General features: G+C 34.2%; 1 pseudogene; it reads left to right on the top strand.

The window, feature by feature from the left end:
- The first annotated feature begins 9,850 nt into the window (after positions 1–9,850).
- LOC150068943 (vacuolar protein sorting-associated protein 26A-like) lies at positions 9,851–10,700 on the top strand (annotated as a pseudogene).
- Positions 10,701–19,432: the final 8,732 nt, after the last annotated feature.

Here is a 19,432-nt window from a genome sequence, read left to right as displayed (position 1 = left end):
CAGAATTATACCAAGACAGCATGCACTAAGCAGTTATGCCCAGAGGTACTGCTCTCCAATTCTGGGTTTATGCAAGTGGGCTCCATCAGTAGACAGTGATTGAACTGAAAAAGAGTGTTCACTTTCTTCAAAGACTGCAAAACTAAAGCTAAAAAGGCCACTCACAGGGATCTTTATGTCTACCCACATTTAACAGGACTAGAAAAAAATGGGTCTATCTGTGCTACGGTGGCTCATGCCTGTAAGCCTAGCTAGCTATTCAGGAGGCTGAGATCTGAGGAGCATGATTCAAAGCCAGCCTGGGCACAAAAGTCCATGCGAGGTCTGGGAGTTTGGCCTAGTGGTAGAATGTTTGTCTAGCATGCATGAACACCTGGGTTCGATTCCTCGGTATCACATGCATAGGAAAAAAAAAAAGCTGGAAATGGTGCTGTGGTTCAAGCAGTAGAGCTCTAGCCCAAGAACAGTGCTCAGGCCCTGAGTTCAAGCACTTTCAAAAAGAAAAAAGTCCATGACACTCATCTCCAATTAACCATCAGAAAACAGTATGTGGCCCTGTGGCTCAAGTGGTAGAGAGCTAGCCTTGAACTAAAAAGCTCAGAGACAATGTCCAGGCCCAGAGTTCAAGCCCCACAACTGACAAAAAAAAAAAAAAGCAAATCTACCAAGATGACTAGGAAGGCAAGAATTAGAGAAGCAAAGCAGGTGAGGACTTCATTCAAAAACTATGCTGGGAAGCAAATGTCACCAATGTCCAACCCACTAGATCTAAGTGAAGTGAGGGTGAAAGTAATACATAAGATTAATTCATTAAGAAGTCATTGATGAACTTTGTGAGAAATAACCAACAGAGGAAGGAACATATGTAAAGAAAAGATTGATTTTTCTATGTTATAAACTTGCTTATTAGGAAACAAACAAACAAACATGGGCTTGTTTGTTAAAAGTTCAAATTGACTTGATTCCACTCATTTTTCTCCCACTTTTTATTTGGGAAGATTCTGGATGCGCTTTTTAAGCTGAGGTAAGGACACATAGAAAACAGAAACAGGGAAAATACAAGAGGAGCAAGATAGGGAATCTTAGGCAGAAAATACCTTGAAAAAGTGAGGGATTATGAAAGATTAAATGTACATCTGCATATATATGCATACATTCAAGCATATATGCATATGTATATTTGTGTGAAGTTTTCAAACTTTGGAAAACACAAATCACAATAGATGTCTTAACAATGTAGAGAACAGAATTTCTTTAAATCTTAATCCACTCCCCAACAGTAACACGCCATTTCTAGCACAAACCATCTGCTAATATTTATATATGTATATATTTGCCTAATTATGTATTTGTTTTTGTAAACATACTCTTTTTATTGTAATTAGTAAAAGGGTTACATGCTATTTGCCAGATAGAAGGTGCATTAATTCACATACATTGATAACCTTTCACATGTCTTGGTACCAATTACCCCCCACACCCCCCCCACCCGTCTTGGTTTTCCCCCCTTCCCTATCAAATTTCAAATAACCAAATACAAATAAATTCAATATATCAGATAACAAAGTGAGATACTATAACCATATGAGATAACCAAGGGACAGCAAAGGAGATGAGAGACAACATAGTACATTAAGGACAACAATCATTCATTATATGGCTTTTGTTTCAATATCCTGGAGGTCCTTTAACGTACTCTTATATCTTTGTGGTGTATGTATTTGGTTTGTTTGTTCTTGTATATTTACCTAAGGATGCCATTGCATGAGCATGTGTGTTGCATTCTGTTTTTTTTTTTATATTGGTAAGAGGATCCTTTGAGCTGAGATGATGTACAGGACCAACATGCTTTATTAAACATATCTGTGTAAGAGGATGTGCAGATTTTGGAATCATACTGGTTATGTTCCACCCTTCTCTCTATTGTTTGCACTTGTGAAAGAAGATGTTAGATGGAAACTTTTATGCTCAGTATTATAATTATAAAATAAGCATACTACATATATTTTCTTATTGACTATATGTGAATTGCTTGATAAACAATGATTAAAAATAGTATCTGCCACGACTTGTGATAGTTATTCTGACTGAATCAGTCGATTCTAACCTTTTCAGTTTTTCTTGGCTGTAATTACTACTCAGTCTTTTCTGTAGACCATTTTATGTTTATGTTGTTTTTGACACATAAAAGTTGAAAATGATAAGGATTTGGGAAATATAATCATTACTATTTTATTATGATGATAAGCAACAGTGTAGAAAGCCAAATCATTGTAGTTGTAGGCAAAAGCATCAATGTACAATCTCCCTTTAAAATTAATCTTTGGGTATTGCTATTGTTTCTACAATAATGACAGGGATATCTTCACTACATCAGTTCTTTATTTTCATAAATTTTAATCTTCCTACCATTGTTTTCCTTCTGTTTTAAACTCTATCCTATCTCCCATATTAATTTAGCGAGTCATTCATCTTGAGCAATCATTTAGCTTAAAATACTACTGAAAGTTGCATTGAATCCTACTCATGGAGAATTATTTATATATGGCATCTAAAACATTTAAATAATTTGTTTCATTTGTGGATATGATACTGTAATAATTTTAATACATAAAATTAGCACGTAAGCATTTCAGTTATCTCCTTTTTGGTTTTTTGTTTGGTCCTGGTCCTGGAGATTGAACCCAGGGTCTTGTTATTATCCCTAAGCTTTTGTACTCATGGCTAGCACTCTGTCTTTTGAATTGTAGCTCAACTTCTGGGATTTTGGTGTTTAGTTGGACATAAGAGTCTCACCAACTCTCCGGCATAGACTGGCTTGGAAACACAATTTTCAGATCTCAGCTTCCTGGGATATCAAATGTGAGCCACCAGTACGCATGTCTTTGGTTTAATGTGAATTACTGTTGAGAAGCCTCCTTCCGGGACTGTGGTATTCTCTCCATGAAGTCTAATCTAAGGAAAGTCCCACATCACCTTAGTATTTAGTCATTTGAGGAATTCTTTAAAAAAGGCTTGATGTAGATTGCATTCTTTCAGATTCCTTGTAAAAGTATCTTTTTCATAAATCAAGACCTTTAGGTGCTGGAATATAGTGTGTGTGTGTGTGTGTGTGTGTGTGTGTGTATGTGTGTGTGTGTGTGTGTGTGTGTTTAGGGAATTTAATTCCTGACTTTGCATGCATATCTTTTTATCAAATTCACTCATTCTATTTCTTCCAGGAGAGTTTTCAGCAATGATTCCTCTAGACATTGATCTGCTTTGCATTTTAAGACATTTCTTATAGTGCTTTTAAAGTGATCTCACTTGTCATATGACATCTGGACATCTCATATAGAAGAAATCAAACTGTTTCTACCACTTTTACTTTTCCACGTACTTGATCTGACACTTAAGCCATCAGCCAAATTCTGTCAGGCAACAATTTTACAGAATTCCAGTGAATCAGGTAATAGAATCCCAAGAATAGTAATTTTCTAAATCTATTTTAATGAGATTGGGGAGGTTATAATAATTTACTTAGAAAGCAGAAGACATACTTCTGTGATTTTAGAGGCATAGAAGGAGTTTTGAAATATAGTATTTTAAGGATTTGGCATTTTCATAAAGTATTTTCATGCATTCAAAAATTAATTAAAACCTGAATACTCAAAAGGATATTAGTAATGTGCCAGTGGATCACCTATAACCTAGCTAGTCATAAGACTGAGATATGAAAAACAATTGTTGAAGCCAGTCTAGGCATGCATATGTATGAAATGCTTATCTTCAATTAACCAGTAAAAATCCAGAAGAGGAAATGTGGTTTAATTCTTGACTTACAGACAAAAATGACAACTATGTCAATGCTAGTAACATGTAATTTCATAGCACATTTCCACTTAACCTGAGTAATTTTTAAGTCCTTAATATATTTTTCTGTTTGTTAGAACCTTTGCATTACTTCCTCCTCTTCTACTTAGGTAGACTACAGTTGGAGACCAGTATTTTCCTAAGTAGAAATATGTATAAAGGATAAAATGTAAGAAAAATTCTATTTCTCACCTATAAAATTAGGAATATAGAGTCATTCTGTCTAAGAATTTATAATGTGAATTTTAACAGACGGAGTAGTGAATATAGAAATAAAATAGTTCATGAAAATATTTAATTAAATATAAGTTCCTTGTCTGAGAAACTTTTAATTCTCTTACATATGAATCTTGACTCAAAATTCATTTTAAAATAACCCAAATATAAGAGATAAAACTTTACCTTCCAGATAAAAAGCAAAGAAAACTTCATGATTGAATTTAATAATAGTTTCTTGGTCAGAAATTACTTTTTTCTTAGAGAAACTTAACATTTGGATATTAAGAATACAACGTAAAAAATCTACTAAAGTTAATTGAAAGAAAAATTCATAAAAATATTTTTTCTTTCTCTTCATATACTATATAATATATACGGTTTTTGCTGTTATAATTTCTCTTAGGAAATATGAAATACAGATATATACTTATGCAAACTACATATATGTGCAATCATATGAAGATACATTCTTTCAAATAAGAACCATTTTGACAAAGCATGCCTAAATGTTGTGTTTTAAATTTGAAATTATCTGTAGGATACCATTTTATGTACTATCATATAACTTATATATGTATATTTATGTCTTTTATAAATGAATAATTATTTATTTTCATACCAGTCTGGGTTTTACCTGTCTGGGTTTATAAAATTAGTTTTTTAGTTTTTAAATATTATAATTTTTAAAATGTCATTAAAATCCTAATTAACATTATATATATGTGCTATATTTTCTAACATATCTTAAAAATAGAGTAGTAAAGAATGAGGTGTATGTATATACAATTTTAATAAATACTGCTAAATTCATATTTTCAGCAGTTATATTATCTAAATTCTAATATTAATGATACATGTTATGTTGTAGGATTGGTATTTTTTTTTTTTGCCAGTCCTGGGTTTGAGCTCAGGGCCTGAGCAATGTCCTTGGACTTTCTCAAGGCTAGAGCTCTACCACCTGAGCCTCAGCACCACTTCCGGCTTTTTTCTATGTATGTGGTACCGAGGAATCGAACCCGGGTCTTCATGCATGCTAGGCAAGCACTTTAACCACTAGGCCAAACTCCCGGCCCCAGGATTGGTATTTTTTAGGACTGTGGGCTTGTGTAGTGATCCAGAGCTTCTAGACATTGCCTTACAGCAAGAATTTTGTTCAGTTACTGAGCCATAGCTGCTTCTTGAAGACTTCAAAGTTCCAAGTGTCAAGGTGTTTAAAATTCAACCCAACTTCTTTGTAAGGGTACAATGCATACAATCCTATTTTAGCTCTGATTTAGGCATTTGCCCCCAAATCACACCTTTGGTGCAAGCTGGCTTACTACTCAGAATTTCTTGTTTCCTTTAAAACTTCATAATTGGTGGGACAGAGTCAAAATGAGTGTTACAAGAGTGCATTTGCTATCATTTAGCCATGATCCAGATGTATTTTTCAGTAGGATCTCTGAGGTTATCTCTTCTGCTATAGAACTGAAGTAGAAATTATGTTCCTAATATTTTTTATTGTTTACTTCAGGCATTAAACTATCATTTCCTATGTTGTGGTTTTCTTGACAGAGGGTATGCATGTGTGTGTGTGTGTGTGTGTGCGCGTGCGCGGGTGTGTGTGTGAAGTGTGTGTGTGCATGGTATAGTGAAATTTTCAAAGCACCTAGATATATTTGCTAATTTTATTCATTTTTAGTCCCTTAAGCTCATGAATTTGTTCACTGATTTTTTTCTTTATAACTTAGAATATTTGTAAGATATTTTAAATAAATTCCCTATCATTGTTTATGATTTTTATAATTATAATCATTTTCCAGTTGTATAATTCTTTCTTTTATATTTAATAAGTTAACTGTTTAAGGCTGATTACTGATATTATAGTTTTAAGTATATCCTGCACCTTGTTTATCTGATGCTTTTATTGAATGTAATCACTCTCAGTAAGTTATCATGAAAGTTAAAAGTATATTTTTAGTGTATGAGTTGCTATATTTCAAATCCTTGTGCTATTAATTTTGTTTTATTACATTTTGGTCAAACCATTACAACTTATAGTGCTGATTATTCATATTTATTGACATTATGGAATTGTGAGAATAATATAATCAAGATTTTGGTAAAGTTCCAAGGCTAGTAAATATTACTTTCTGTGAAGTGTCTGTATGGCTTGGGATTCACTTAGTGTAATTATCAAGCATTTGCATTTCATCCATACTCTGCCTCCTGAGGGTGACCTTTTGTTCTCTCCCTGTATGGCTACAGGAGAAATACACGTACGTACTGGTACTACATTTCATCCCAGAGTTAGTCAGTGGGGATGAGTACCATAAGTCTCTTTCTAATCTTTTCTTAAATGTAATCTCATCTTCTAGTATAATCTAATGCAATATCAAGTTTGAGTATAAGGGGATATGAACAAAGTTGAGCATGGTGGATTATGCTTGTAATCCTAGCTAAGATTTGGAAGATTGTGTTTCCATGCTAGCTTGAAGAAATGTTTGCAAGTCTTCATTTCAGCTTATAAAAATTGGTGATGGTAAGTTGGGTTTATCATTCGGCTGCTAGGAAAGCATAAATCGGAAGATACTAGTCAAAATCTTCTTCAGGCAAAAATTAGCTCTACTCAACCGGTGAAAGGAAGGAGGCATGGCTTAACTCTTCTAAGGAACTAAGCTGTTCTGTCAGCTTAGTTTTTCTACATAGGTAAGAAATCTTGCATATTACACGTTGAATCCCTTTTTAGGTTATATTCTTTACAAAATCTTTTAATGCAAATTGCCTACACTAAAGAGGCTTTTTACTAGAAAAATTCAGGCTGCCTTTTTGGAAAGCATTATGTAGCTCTTTCTAAATGATGTTATGCTATTCTACAAAGAGGCCTCTAATTTTCCCACTGAGCCTTACTTTAGTTCTGCATCCAAATACACCCTGCCCCAAAGAAAATGCCAGATGTGGAACATGTCTTGATGAATTTCTGCTCTGTTTATGTCCTGTGATTCAGATACCATCTACTTAGAAAGGACAGTTGTAAATGGATTTTTCTGCTCTAATTCTGACCCAAATGCATTAAAAGTAGAAGAAATACTCAAAGTCTGTCTTTTATGTTTAATATTCTCCCTCATAGATTTTCCTCTACTTTTATAATCCTTTGATCATGTAAGTCAGGGTTTCAGAAATACCATTTCTTGAGTTGATGCTTTCCCAAATATTTAGCTGTTCTCTTTTTAAAACTGAAATGGTCAATAATGTTTTTAAAAATCTAGATGAAATTTTAATGTCATCTATATCTAATAATAAGATTTATTCTGTTTTGTAAAGATTATAGTTGGAAGGAAAAGGTTAGTGGACTAGGAACTACTGAGGAGTAAAAAAACAACTTTCTCACATATGATTTACAATCAGATAACAAAGAAATCTGCCCTCACCCCCAGTTGTGAGTTGGAAATGCTCAAATTAATCTGAGTGTTAAATATTTACTGCCCCACAGCTACTGTCAATTTCATTACTTTCTAAGACAAGTAGTTTAAGTCTTTCGCTAATTATGTATCTTCATAGACACTCCAAGTCAAGTAGCAACTTGAAATCAATGTCTTCCACTCATATTTCATTTCAAACTCTCAGAAAACCTTTTCTAATAAAGAAGCAGAACTCTAATGGAGTGGTTTTCTTGTTTCAGAGAAGACCAAGGGGAAAAAAGCTTACAAGAGCATCTATGATGAAGATTGGTGCAGAAAGAGGTAGCATTTTTTGTATGTTTACCACAATCATCAAGCTCTGCATATCATGATTACTTTGCTATACTTTCATATTTTAAATCAAAATGGTATGAATAGATATAGATAGATACATCATATAGATAGGACATAGATCAATATGTAGAATATGGCCTATAATATATAGTTCTTCAGATATTTAACTCATTGTTTGAACCCAAAGCACTGATCTGTGCTAATACAATGCTTACCTCCTATAATTTTCCATTTTACATGTTGTAATGTTCCATTTTGATGTTAAAATTTATTTGGGCAAGAAGATGTAAACCAACTTGTTCAAGGACAGATGTGGCCAGGATTCTAATTCTGAAAGGAAATAACAGTAATAAATGCTACTGAAATACTGTTCATAGTTTTCCAGTTGGTCAAGATTAATTTAGATGACTTTTATTTGGGCAGGAACATTACCACTTGAATGGTAAATTTTGCTTATATATTTTTAAAGTGAGCCTCACTTTTGAGGCCTAAGGCATAACTGTACCAGCAGTCTTCTATTTACATTTCCCTTGTAGCTGTAGTGACTCGCTTGAGCTACCATACCCATTTGTTACTGATTGAAATTGAGTCTTATAAACATTTTTCCCTAGGCTAGCCTTAAATCACAATCCTCCTGATTTAAGCCTCCAAAGTAACTAGGTTGACAGGCATGAAACATCCTGCCCAGCTTTACTCATGTGACTTTATATTTCAAATCGATATTGATTTGTTTTGAAGTAGGGACATCTAGTCTGGCTTGCACTATCTTGGCCGCATGGTAGATGGTATGGCCTGGCATCTTGTCTTCATGGTGGGGGAAGGTGAAGCCCCCATCTCCCAGGTGATGGGTGTGCCTGAATCCCTGGGGACAGAAGTGATAGGTTACTAAACCTGTCAGTCCCATGCCTGGGACACCAGTTTCCTGTGATCCCGCCCCCCTGCCCCAACACTATTGAGGCCTTACCAACTCTGGTGCCATTACCAACACAGCATGCATAAGTCTTCTACCTGTTCATGTCCGGTCTCCTGGTCCTCTGATCAACACAGCATCCCACTTCAGCCATCCATTGGAATTGAATTGGTCTGTTGGTATTGTTTTTCTTTTTCCCTTTCCTCTCCAGCCCTTATGGCTCAGTCTCCCCATGGTATTAAGTGTACTTGCTGACTGAAGATTTTTGAGACAATAGTCTTTTACTAAAGACTCCAAATTTGACCTCTCAAAATGTATCTGCTCTTTTTTCTCTTAACTGGATTTGTATCTGATTTACAGTGTAAGTTTTACCCCTCAAGGACAAAAGAAAAATTCCCAAATTCCTATGACAGTATTTAAACAGTGGATGATGATGGGATGAAGGCAGGGTTTAGGATCCCCAGTGAGAGCCCAATTTTCATAGGTTTCCTCCAGGTAAAAATCACAGACTCATCAGTTATTTGCATTAATCCCAGGGAAATTCCTCTAAGCTTGCGCAGATTTGATTTCCTCATGGGTAGAATACAATAACAATGTAGCTTTCCTCTTAGGTCAGCTGTTAAAAATAGTATTACTTGAGATTTGCAGACAAATCCTAAATACTTGTTTTTGTTCTCAATGTCCTGAAGCCTTTATTAAACATTACATTGATAACTGGTCTGGTGGCTTAGAAAGGATTAGCTAGGGAAGCCTGGTAAAGTGGAGGGTGGGGAGATCGCAGAGTCGGGGGCTTTGACAATGAGTTTTCATGGCAGTTTTTTTTTTTTGGTCCAATTTGTGAGTTCATTGTTGTCCTTAATGATGAGGAAACCAGGAAAATGGAAGAAATGAAAACTGAAGATGGCAAAGTAGAAAAACACTGTCTCTTCTATGATGGGGAATCTGTTTCAGGATGGTAAACCTAGCATTTCAGCAACCTGGAAAGAGGCTAGAACACCAAGGATTTAGAATTGAATTTGTAGATCAACTTGAACTTTGCAATGACAAGAGTAATATGTACGAATTTATAAATCTAGTGAAAGAACTAGCCCTACCTGGATAAGTGACTCAGAGCAGAAGTTATGATTTTGAATTTATGCAAGTTGAAAAGCCATACGAGTCTTACATGGATGCCAGTGTCCGTTTGAGGTATTTTCTTAAGGTGACAATAGTGGGGAGCCTGACAGATATGGTGAAAGAGTATGATCTTATTGTTCACCAGCTTGCCACCTATCCTGGTGTTAACAACTCCATTAAGATGGAAGTGGGTATTGAAGATTGTCTCCATATAGAATTTGAATATAATAAAACAAAGTGTCATTTAAAAAATGTGATTGTTGGCCGGGAATTTGGCCTAGTGGTAGAGTGCTTGCCTAGCATGCACAAAGACCTAGGTTCAATTCCTTGGTACCATATACATAGAAAAAAGCTGAGGCTCGAGTGGTAGAGCTCTAGCCTTGAGAAAGTCCACGGACAGTGCTCAGGCCCTGAGCTCAAGCCCAGGACTGGCAAAAAAAAAAATATGTGATTGTTGGAAAAAATTACTTCTTATTAGTAAGAATAAAAATACAACACATGGGATTACAACTAGTCAAAAAAGAGATCACAGGAATAGGACCCAGTACTACAACAGAAACAGAAACAATTGCCAAATGTGAAGTAATGGATGGTGTACCAGTTAAAGGTGAATCAATTCCAATATGATTCTTTTTAGCAGGATGTGACCTGACCCAACTCCAACAATGAGAGATGTGAATAAAAAATTTTCAGTAAGGTATTTTTTCAATCTATTGCCTGCTGGTCAGGAAGACAGAAGGTACTTCAAGAAGCAAGAGATTATTTTATGGAGAAAAGCTCCTGAAAAACTGAGAAAACAGAGAACTAACTTTCACCAGCGATTTGAATCTCCAAAATCACAGGCATCTGCTGAGTAACCTGAAATGTGAATTCAACAGGAGAAAACAACAAAAAACTGTAACCTTTAAGTTGAGCAGGTTCAAGATGGTTACAGCTTGTAACAGGAAAAATGCCAAAATTCCAATAGTCTTCCTTTTTGTCTTACAGTGCTGCATTTATTTTATAGGGTAGCTAAATATTTTTCATGCATATATATTTTTAAAAATGCTTTCTTTGAAACACTGGAGATTTCTTAAGCTGCCTTTTTTTTTAACTGCACACTGATAAGCACTCAGACATGCATCAGCAGAGACATTTAAGGAGTTCCATGTGAATAGGCAGATATTTGTAATTGGTGCTTTCTTTCTGAATAAGGTGGATTTTTAAATCCTCCTTTTTCATGCTAATGATAACCTTATTCTCTTCATGCAAAAAATTAATATTTTGTGTTCAAATACAATTAGAAAATCTGAATGGCCCTTACATCTTACAGTTTTAATACATGCCTTCTGAATATTTCTTGAGAATTATATTTTTACTTGTGCATTATAGAAATGTACATAGAATGTTTTGCTGTAGGTATTTTGGGACCTACCATTTCATAGCATCTTGCATCTTATCTCCTTTGGAGTCTTCTGTATTATTATTTTTTTGCCAAGGGATTATGTGCCAAGGGATTATGTGTCATGTCATTGTAGCACTCTTCCCCCTCATATTAAGTAGCCATTTTTTGCTACTTTCCAGCAATACCACATTTGTTGCTATGTAGAGGTGACATATGTTGGCATATTAGAAATTACTAAAACTATGTAATTTTTCCATAAATTCCTTAAAAACGTGTATATTTTTTAATTTAAGGAATATTTTTGCCATGTGTATGGAAATACCATTTTCTTGACTTTACAGATTTATTGCTTTTAGTAGAAAATTGAGTATGATGGACAAGCCCTGTGACACATATATAGTTATCTAGACCTGGACAATATTGAATGTGTCATTTGGATCTTTGGCTAGTTCAAAGCCATATTTAAACTTCACCCTGGGTTTTTTTTTTTTTGCCAGTCCTGGGCTTGAGCTCAGGGCCTGAGCACTGTCCTTGGGCTTTCTCAAGGCTAGAACTCTACCACTTGAGCCTCAGCACCACTTCTGGCTTTTTCTACATATGTGGTACCAAGGAATCGAACCCAGGTCTTTGTGCATGCTAGGCAAGCACTTTAACCACTAGGCCAAACTCCCGGCTCTTCACTCTGCTTTTTTTTTTTTAACACTAAATTCAGTATCTTTAGGGAGAATTGCAATTATCTGTTCAAATGCATGGGGTGTGGCTGCAAATACACTAAATATGGACTGTGGGGACCTAAACAAAGCCTGTTATGTGAAAACTTCCTTCACTTAATAAGTTCATTGATTTTTCTACAAATATTTTTATTATACTTCAGTGCAAGTTGTCAATTAACCTTACCTTATGAGTAAGCTAAATAAAGCAAAGTACATTTCTTTAAGCCTATTTTACTACTACGGCACTTTGGTAAGTGAGTAACCAACTTCTTTACTGGCCAAAGGTTCCATGTACCACATGCTGGAGCATTTATAAATGGTTATGTTATCTTTCAGAGTTTTAAAATTTTAAAAAGGCAAATATTTTCATGGTAACTTGCATGTAGTTATGTAGAAAATATTCAAAGAGATTTTGAAAACTAATTGTATTGAACCAGTCTCAGATTGTGCAACCATGATATATAATAAAGAATTTGAAAAAAAGAAAAGGATTGGTTAAACTCATTTAAATATCCCTTTAACTTCCCATGCAGTTCAGTTAGCAACATGTACTCAGCATGAAACAGTCGATAGATGTTCTATTAGAGAATGATGATTTTCATATAAGATAAATCTTAAGAATATATATGTATAGCTACTTGACTTAAGATGAGATACCATTGCTGCAAAGTACAATGGTCCTGCTGAAAATGTACAGATGTGTGTGTAGGAAAAGCCAATAATCCCAAGGATTTGAAATCCTACACCACATCTGGAGACAGCTGGAAAGTTTCCACCACAGAGGCCCCTGGAATCCAGCTTTCAATGACCACATGGCAGGGTCCAGCCCTCTCCCTGAAGGAGGCCAATAGCTCAGCATGGGATGGTTGCATTTGCACATGATATTTAGAAGTAATTAAATAGTTTCTCAGCCTGAAAATATTGAATCTCTTCTTTGCATATTAACTATCCTTTGAATATTTGATTTTTTCCATTACTATAGTAAACTGTATCCCTCACACTTTATTCAGTTGCTCAAATAGGTATCCTTAAAGAAATAATTTTATCTTAATTATGTGAACTTATGGGAGTGCAATGCCATAGTTATTACATGTCTACAGTTTTGTTAGTTTCCCATGCATATGTGCTCAATCAAAATAGATTTGGAGATTATATTGCATATAAATATTATGAGCAACAATATAAGGTAGGGAAAATAATTTAGTAAATGAAGACATTTCTTTTTTAAACAAGTCATCAAATAGACTTATGGATTTTATTTGTTTAAACTATATACCCTGAAGAAATACCCATATACTATAAATAAAAAGCTAGATAAGCTGAAAAATGTATTAGATATTACTTAATTAATAAACATCTAGGACTCTCCAACAGAGGATTACAATAGCTTAAAACCTAGGTACATATGGTCATATAGGATGAGAGGATCTCTAGGATGTGGAAATAAGAGCTTTATCATATGTGATTGTTGTTCTTAATATACTATGTTATTTCTCATCTCTTCTTTTGCCCTTTGGTTAATCTGATATCATTTATTGTATCTGACTTTATTACCTGGTATATTGTATAAATGTGTTTATTTGAAATAGGAAAGGGAAGGGGGGAAACAAGATGATTGAGAGTGGGTATGGGGAGGGTAATGGGGACAAAAACATGAGAAAAAGTGTCAATGTACAAGAAGTAATGCACCTATTACCTGACAAATGTAACTGTAACCTTGCTATACATTAGCCTGACAATATTTTTTTAATTATTGAATTTGTCTTTGGGATGACATTATGAACATATTACACAGTTACATGAACACAATTACATGAACACAGATGACATTATGAACATATTACACAGTCTATTTAAAAATATGGCTCCCACTAACACGTCAATATTTACATCATACCCATTATTTTAATATTAAGGTCGTGGTACAGATGGTACATTGTGTATTCTCGAGTATCAACATTGTATTATCCTATTGATCTTCTTGCCCTGTCCACTCTCCAAAGATATCAAATAGATAATTTAAGGGGTGGGGGGAGGGAAATGGGGACCAAGACATGAGAAAGGGTATCAATGTATGTGAAGTAATGCACCTTCTATCTTACGAATATAATGTAACCCTTCTATTAATTACAATAAAAAAGTTAAAAAAACTACTGGAAAAATTACATCAAACATGTTTCATTTTTTACAAAGCCACTGACTGGATCAACAAACAGATGTGGAGCAAATGCCCTGCCTCTGGCACCTTATAGTCTAATGCATGTTGTGATTTTAAGCTATCATCATATTACATGATAGTAAGATATGATGGACCCCAACCTCACACAATGTAAGTCTGTGGAAAAATTTCCTCTAAATCCACAGGCTGAATGAAGTACAGGCCTGTTGTACTGTACTCAGCAGGAAGAAGCAGTAAATTTTCTGTGAAAATCTTAGCCTTTTCTTTCTATTTTTCTTTGCATTCAATAGCCTCATAGCCTTCTCTGAATGCTAAATAAGTAAATAAATCCATTTATGTATAGTTGCCAGAGCTATTTTTTATGGTTTTGACATATGACTACATAAACTCTTGGGGCTTAAAAATCTGTTCTACTCCTCAAAATTATAAAATTAATAAAAAGTAATCTGTTCCATATGCAAGCTCATCTATTCTATAACAATAGGGCCAATAAATCAGGAAGTGCAATTTCCTCATTCAAACAGAAAAAACTCAGCAAGTTTCCAAATTTGCAGGAGAAAAGTGCCAGAAATCTAGTACCAAGAAGTGTTCTTAAAAGACAATTACAAGTGTAAATTTGGACAAATTCTACTTTTCTTAAACTAAACTTCATTCAGATAAGTATTTTTGAGGAGGTTTTGAGGTTAGATAGTCAAACACTTTATATCATACATAAAATATAAATACATATATAGTCTTAAATAAAGATACTTCTCAATATGCATCAAGACACATCCAAATAAGCCCATGGTAAACTGAAAATATACGCAGAAGAATTTATCACAATACAATGCAAGACAGGTAGTTGTTTACCTTGTGCTCAATATCTAAATAGGAACAGAGGCTCAGTACTGTTGCCCAGTGCTAACTAAGCACATTCTAAACAATTGGGAGCATTATCTTTCTATGAAACTTCTTGTAGAAGTTCCAGTGTTCGTTATCTTCTTTGAGGAATATGTTCTGAGCCAAAAATTAGGGTCACAAATCAAAATATGTGTCCTAACATCCCACCACCCCATTGTATAATCCAGGATTTGGATGTAGTTCTCTTTATTCTTACCCCTGCTAGTTGTCCTATTTCATTTAAGGAAAGAGATACGTTTTTATTTCACATTGTTTTAATCAACCTGTCTCCAAAACAGGTAGGTGTAGAGTCTCACTAATATTTTTGGAGTTAGTACTTGCCATTTTATCAGTATTTCAAAACTCCAAGTCATTAATGCAATTTTTCTGAATGTTTGTGTTTTTCCAATAACATATAAAAATCCAACCAAGATTTCAATGGTTTTTGATAATGGGCCTTGTTTCCATATCCTTTGAGCTATTGTATACAACTCTTAGAGGAAGGCAAAGGAGAGTTAACGTAGAATTAGGCATAACAAACATTGATCATGGAATTACTCATGATTGTAGGTAAAGCAAATTGGAAATTAAGAAGTCATTATTCATTCAGACTGTTTCTAGACAACACCCAGACAAAGTGATGAAATTATTGTAAAACACCTCAGCTGATTTCTACCAGTTGATATTATTGGTCTTGTGGTTGTTGTGATTGTGTTAAATGTATTGATTTTCCTTGCTCTCAGTTGATTTATTCTTTGCTGTGGTGTAAAAACATTCTTAATGTTGGCTATGGGCATTCGATAGCAACACAAACAACAAAACTGAGAAGAAAAACGACTGCAGCACAGATTTTAAGAAACATATTTTCCTGTTCACTGATCTCCTTTTATCTTCTGCCCATATGTTTCTGTGTTGTGGTTTTATCTCTTCCACACTTACGGAATACTTTGGCAGAAGAAATGAATTCTGATGAGACAGACTTGGTGAAATTCCAAAAAGTTTTGAAGTTCAGATACTAAACACAGAACTTGTATTGCAATGTATGACAAGACTTAACCTTTATTTGTCCACTGCCTCTGGTTTTGTTTGTTTCTTTGTTTGATATGTGTGATTTTATGATGGCTGTTTGTAAAACTCAATGACTCAATTGTTTATACAATTTGACAGACTTTGACAAAACCATGGGCTCATTTTCCATTACTTACTTTATATGCCTAACTGAAATATTTCACAATGTGAAAATAAACTAAGAGAGGTGTGAGTCACAGTACAATTACAAAGACTACATTTCTAGTGCCATGCAAATATAATCATATAAAACGCAAAGTGACTATGAGGACATTTAAGCTAATAACTCATGCAAATAATTGCACATATTAGCTTTCAGTAAACTTTTCAGACTAAATATAAAATATGCTATCTCTGGTGCCAAGATATGGACATTTCTATCCATTTCTCACAGAACCATAAAGTTATAAACATTTCTTTCTGTCCCGTGTGTGTGTGTGTGTGTGTGTGTGTGTGTGTGTATGCCAGTATTAGGATTTGATCTCAGGGCCTGGGCACTGGCCCTTAGTTTTATTTACTCAACTTTATCATTTGAGCCACACCTCCAATTCTTCTGCTTTTTTACAAGTTAATTAGGAATAAGACTCCCTAGGATTAGTCTGCTGGGGCTGACTTCAAATTGAAATCCTTATATTACAGCATCCAGAGTAGGTAAGATTAGAGGCATAAGCCACTATTGCTATCTTTCTTAGTATCTCCTTCTGACTCTCTAGGAAATATCTGTGTTGCTAACTTCCACTCTCATTTTGCTCAGACTACAGTAGAACTAAACTAAATTATGGGAGAAGATTTGGAAGAACTAGCATGCATTTTTGAACCCAGGTACAAAATATGATCTCAACATAAGTTACTAAAATATTCTACTTTATTATATCTAATTAGCAAATACATTTCTCTATATGGTTAGAATTTTTGTGGTGATTGTCAAAACATATAATATCCCTTCTATTCATTTTTCAATGCAAATTATAACTTTCTAGTAACTGCTGTAAATATGAATAAATCTAATCAATGGTCTATTTTTCTATGGTGTATAAGCTACAAGTGTTCATTCTTTTCCATATTTGCTTTAAATAAACAAAAATGTTTGTTTGCTGGGAACGCTGGACAAATGGAAAAGACTTTTGAGGCATATAAAAAATCTGAGATGATATTTCTGTTCATTACCTTGAGAACAGAGAATGTTTCACGGGTATCAGTGTTTGTCCAAACTGCTTCAATTTTGTAATTTAAATATGTAAAGGTTTTATTCTAATTTCAATCTATTTTATCTAAATGCTGGGAATATTCTTATTGCCTAAGTTAGTGTGGTCAAAGTTTACTTTATTGTAATTTCTAACACAGGAAATAAAATGAGGGTCCTTTTAAAGTGCATTCTTCTCTTATACTTGTTTATTTATTGAGGTATGCATTGTATTTTTACACAAAATTATGTTGAATTTATTTTGGAGATAAGGGAAAGAATATGTGATTGATCCTATAGCTTCTTTTTTCTGATCTTAGAGCTTCTTGATCCTAAGCCAGAAGTCTCAACTTTACTGTTTCCTCTGCTTTCCATATGATTTTTACACATTTTACATAAATATTTGATTTTAAATAATTATATTTTACAATTGTATAGACACACATAAGTTTATATAGGCAAACTTAAATACATTTAAATATATGTATGTACATACATGTATATATACATATAGTTTATATGTAATATATAGCTTATGTAAACTATATGTAGCTTATATATAGTTTATATATAAACTGTATATGTTTATGTGTATATATAAACTATATATAAGCTACATATAGTTTACATAAACTATATGTATAAAGGTAGGTACTAAGAAATTTCAAGCTTGGATGCAGTTACAGATTATCATAGAGAAGAAATACAGCCAGAAAGACGACAGATCTACTTTGACTGTGTTTCTTGAGCTCCTTGAAATCCACCTGGAAATCTTTACTTTTAAATTCTCTCACATCTTTCTGATTCAGAATTTAGTTTTTCTCATTTTTTTAATCCTCTGTTCCTAAAGCATCATCACCTGGCCTTAAAACAAGAATACTTATTCAGCCTTTTCTGTATTTTTCTTACATTTATCATACACAAATATCAGCCTCCTGAGTAACTAGAATTACAGGAGTGAACCACCATGCCCCGCTTATAGGATACCCTATTGCTATTTTTCTTCAATTTCTCCTTGTCTATCAACTTCATTCTACTATTTTTCTTTCCTACCAGTATTGGAGCTGAAGAACTATATCTCCACTTCCTACTTTTTTCCCTTGTTATTTGGAAACCAAGTGTCTTGTTTTGTCTGCCCATGCTGGCTTCAAACTATAGTCCTCAGACCTCAGCTTCATATGTTGTTAGGATTACAAGTATTAGCCACCAGAACCAGCTACACATTTGTTGTTGTTAAGCTTGAGAATATTTTAAGTATTTTAAAGCTAGTATTTTAAGTTAAGTACAATGTTTCCATATTCTGCTTGGCTCCTATTCTTCCTTCATCATTTTTGTATTTTTTCCATGTCATGCATTTTATTAATTTAGTACATTCACTGTGTAATAAAAGCACTGAGATGTTGTGAGTGACTTATGCTCATTTTCCTAATATATCTGAATTCTAGTTACTCAGGAGGCTAATATTTGAGGATTGAGGTTTGAAGCCAGCCCAGGCACAAAAGAACCTGAGAATTAACCTCTAGAAAATGGAAAATGGGGCTTGGCTCAAGGGCAGGGCAGTAGCCTTGAACTAAAGAGCTCAGGGGCAATGCCCCGGCCACTGGGGGTAGGGGGAGAACATACTATTAAAAAAAAAAAACAACTAAAATTCATGCTACTCTTTGTAAGTACATACATTACAAAGACAGGGATTCCAGAAAACAAAAGCACCAAATTAATGTTTCTTATGATCAACATGTGATAGAAAGGAACAAGGATAAAGAACAGTCATCAAACAAAAGGTAAGAAAGAAGGGTAATAACTATAGAAACTGGAAAAATTATAAGAAATAAATTTTAAAAAGTGTGTGTGTGTTGCGTGTGTGTGTGTGTGTGTGTGTGTGTGCATGTACTGCTTTTCAAATAGAAAGTAAGATCATCATTCTTCAGTAAGAATGGCTTAGGGCTTACTCAAGAGTAGAAAAAAATTAATCATAGGGAAAGAAAAAGAAAAAAAATAACCATAGATTATAAGAGCACATGAATAAAGAAATCTGCCTGAATACTATGTAGCAGTAGAAATACACATAGGATTGGGGTAGGGTTCAAGTGGAAGTATTTGCCAAGCAAATACAGGGCACTATATTAAGTTCCAGTAATGCAAATACAATACAATAAAATAAAAACAATGCATTTGAACCTTGAAGCCTCTAG

Source organism: Megascapheus bottae, chromosome 1 (genome assembly GCF_031878675.1).
Source record: "Megascapheus bottae isolate mThoBot1 chromosome 1, mThoBot2.hap1, whole genome shotgun sequence".
Classification (NCBI taxonomy): Eukaryota; Metazoa; Chordata; class Mammalia; order Rodentia; family Geomyidae; genus Megascapheus; species Megascapheus bottae.
Note: the sequence above shows the minus strand (reverse complement) of the source record. Positions and strands in the feature narration are given on the sequence as shown.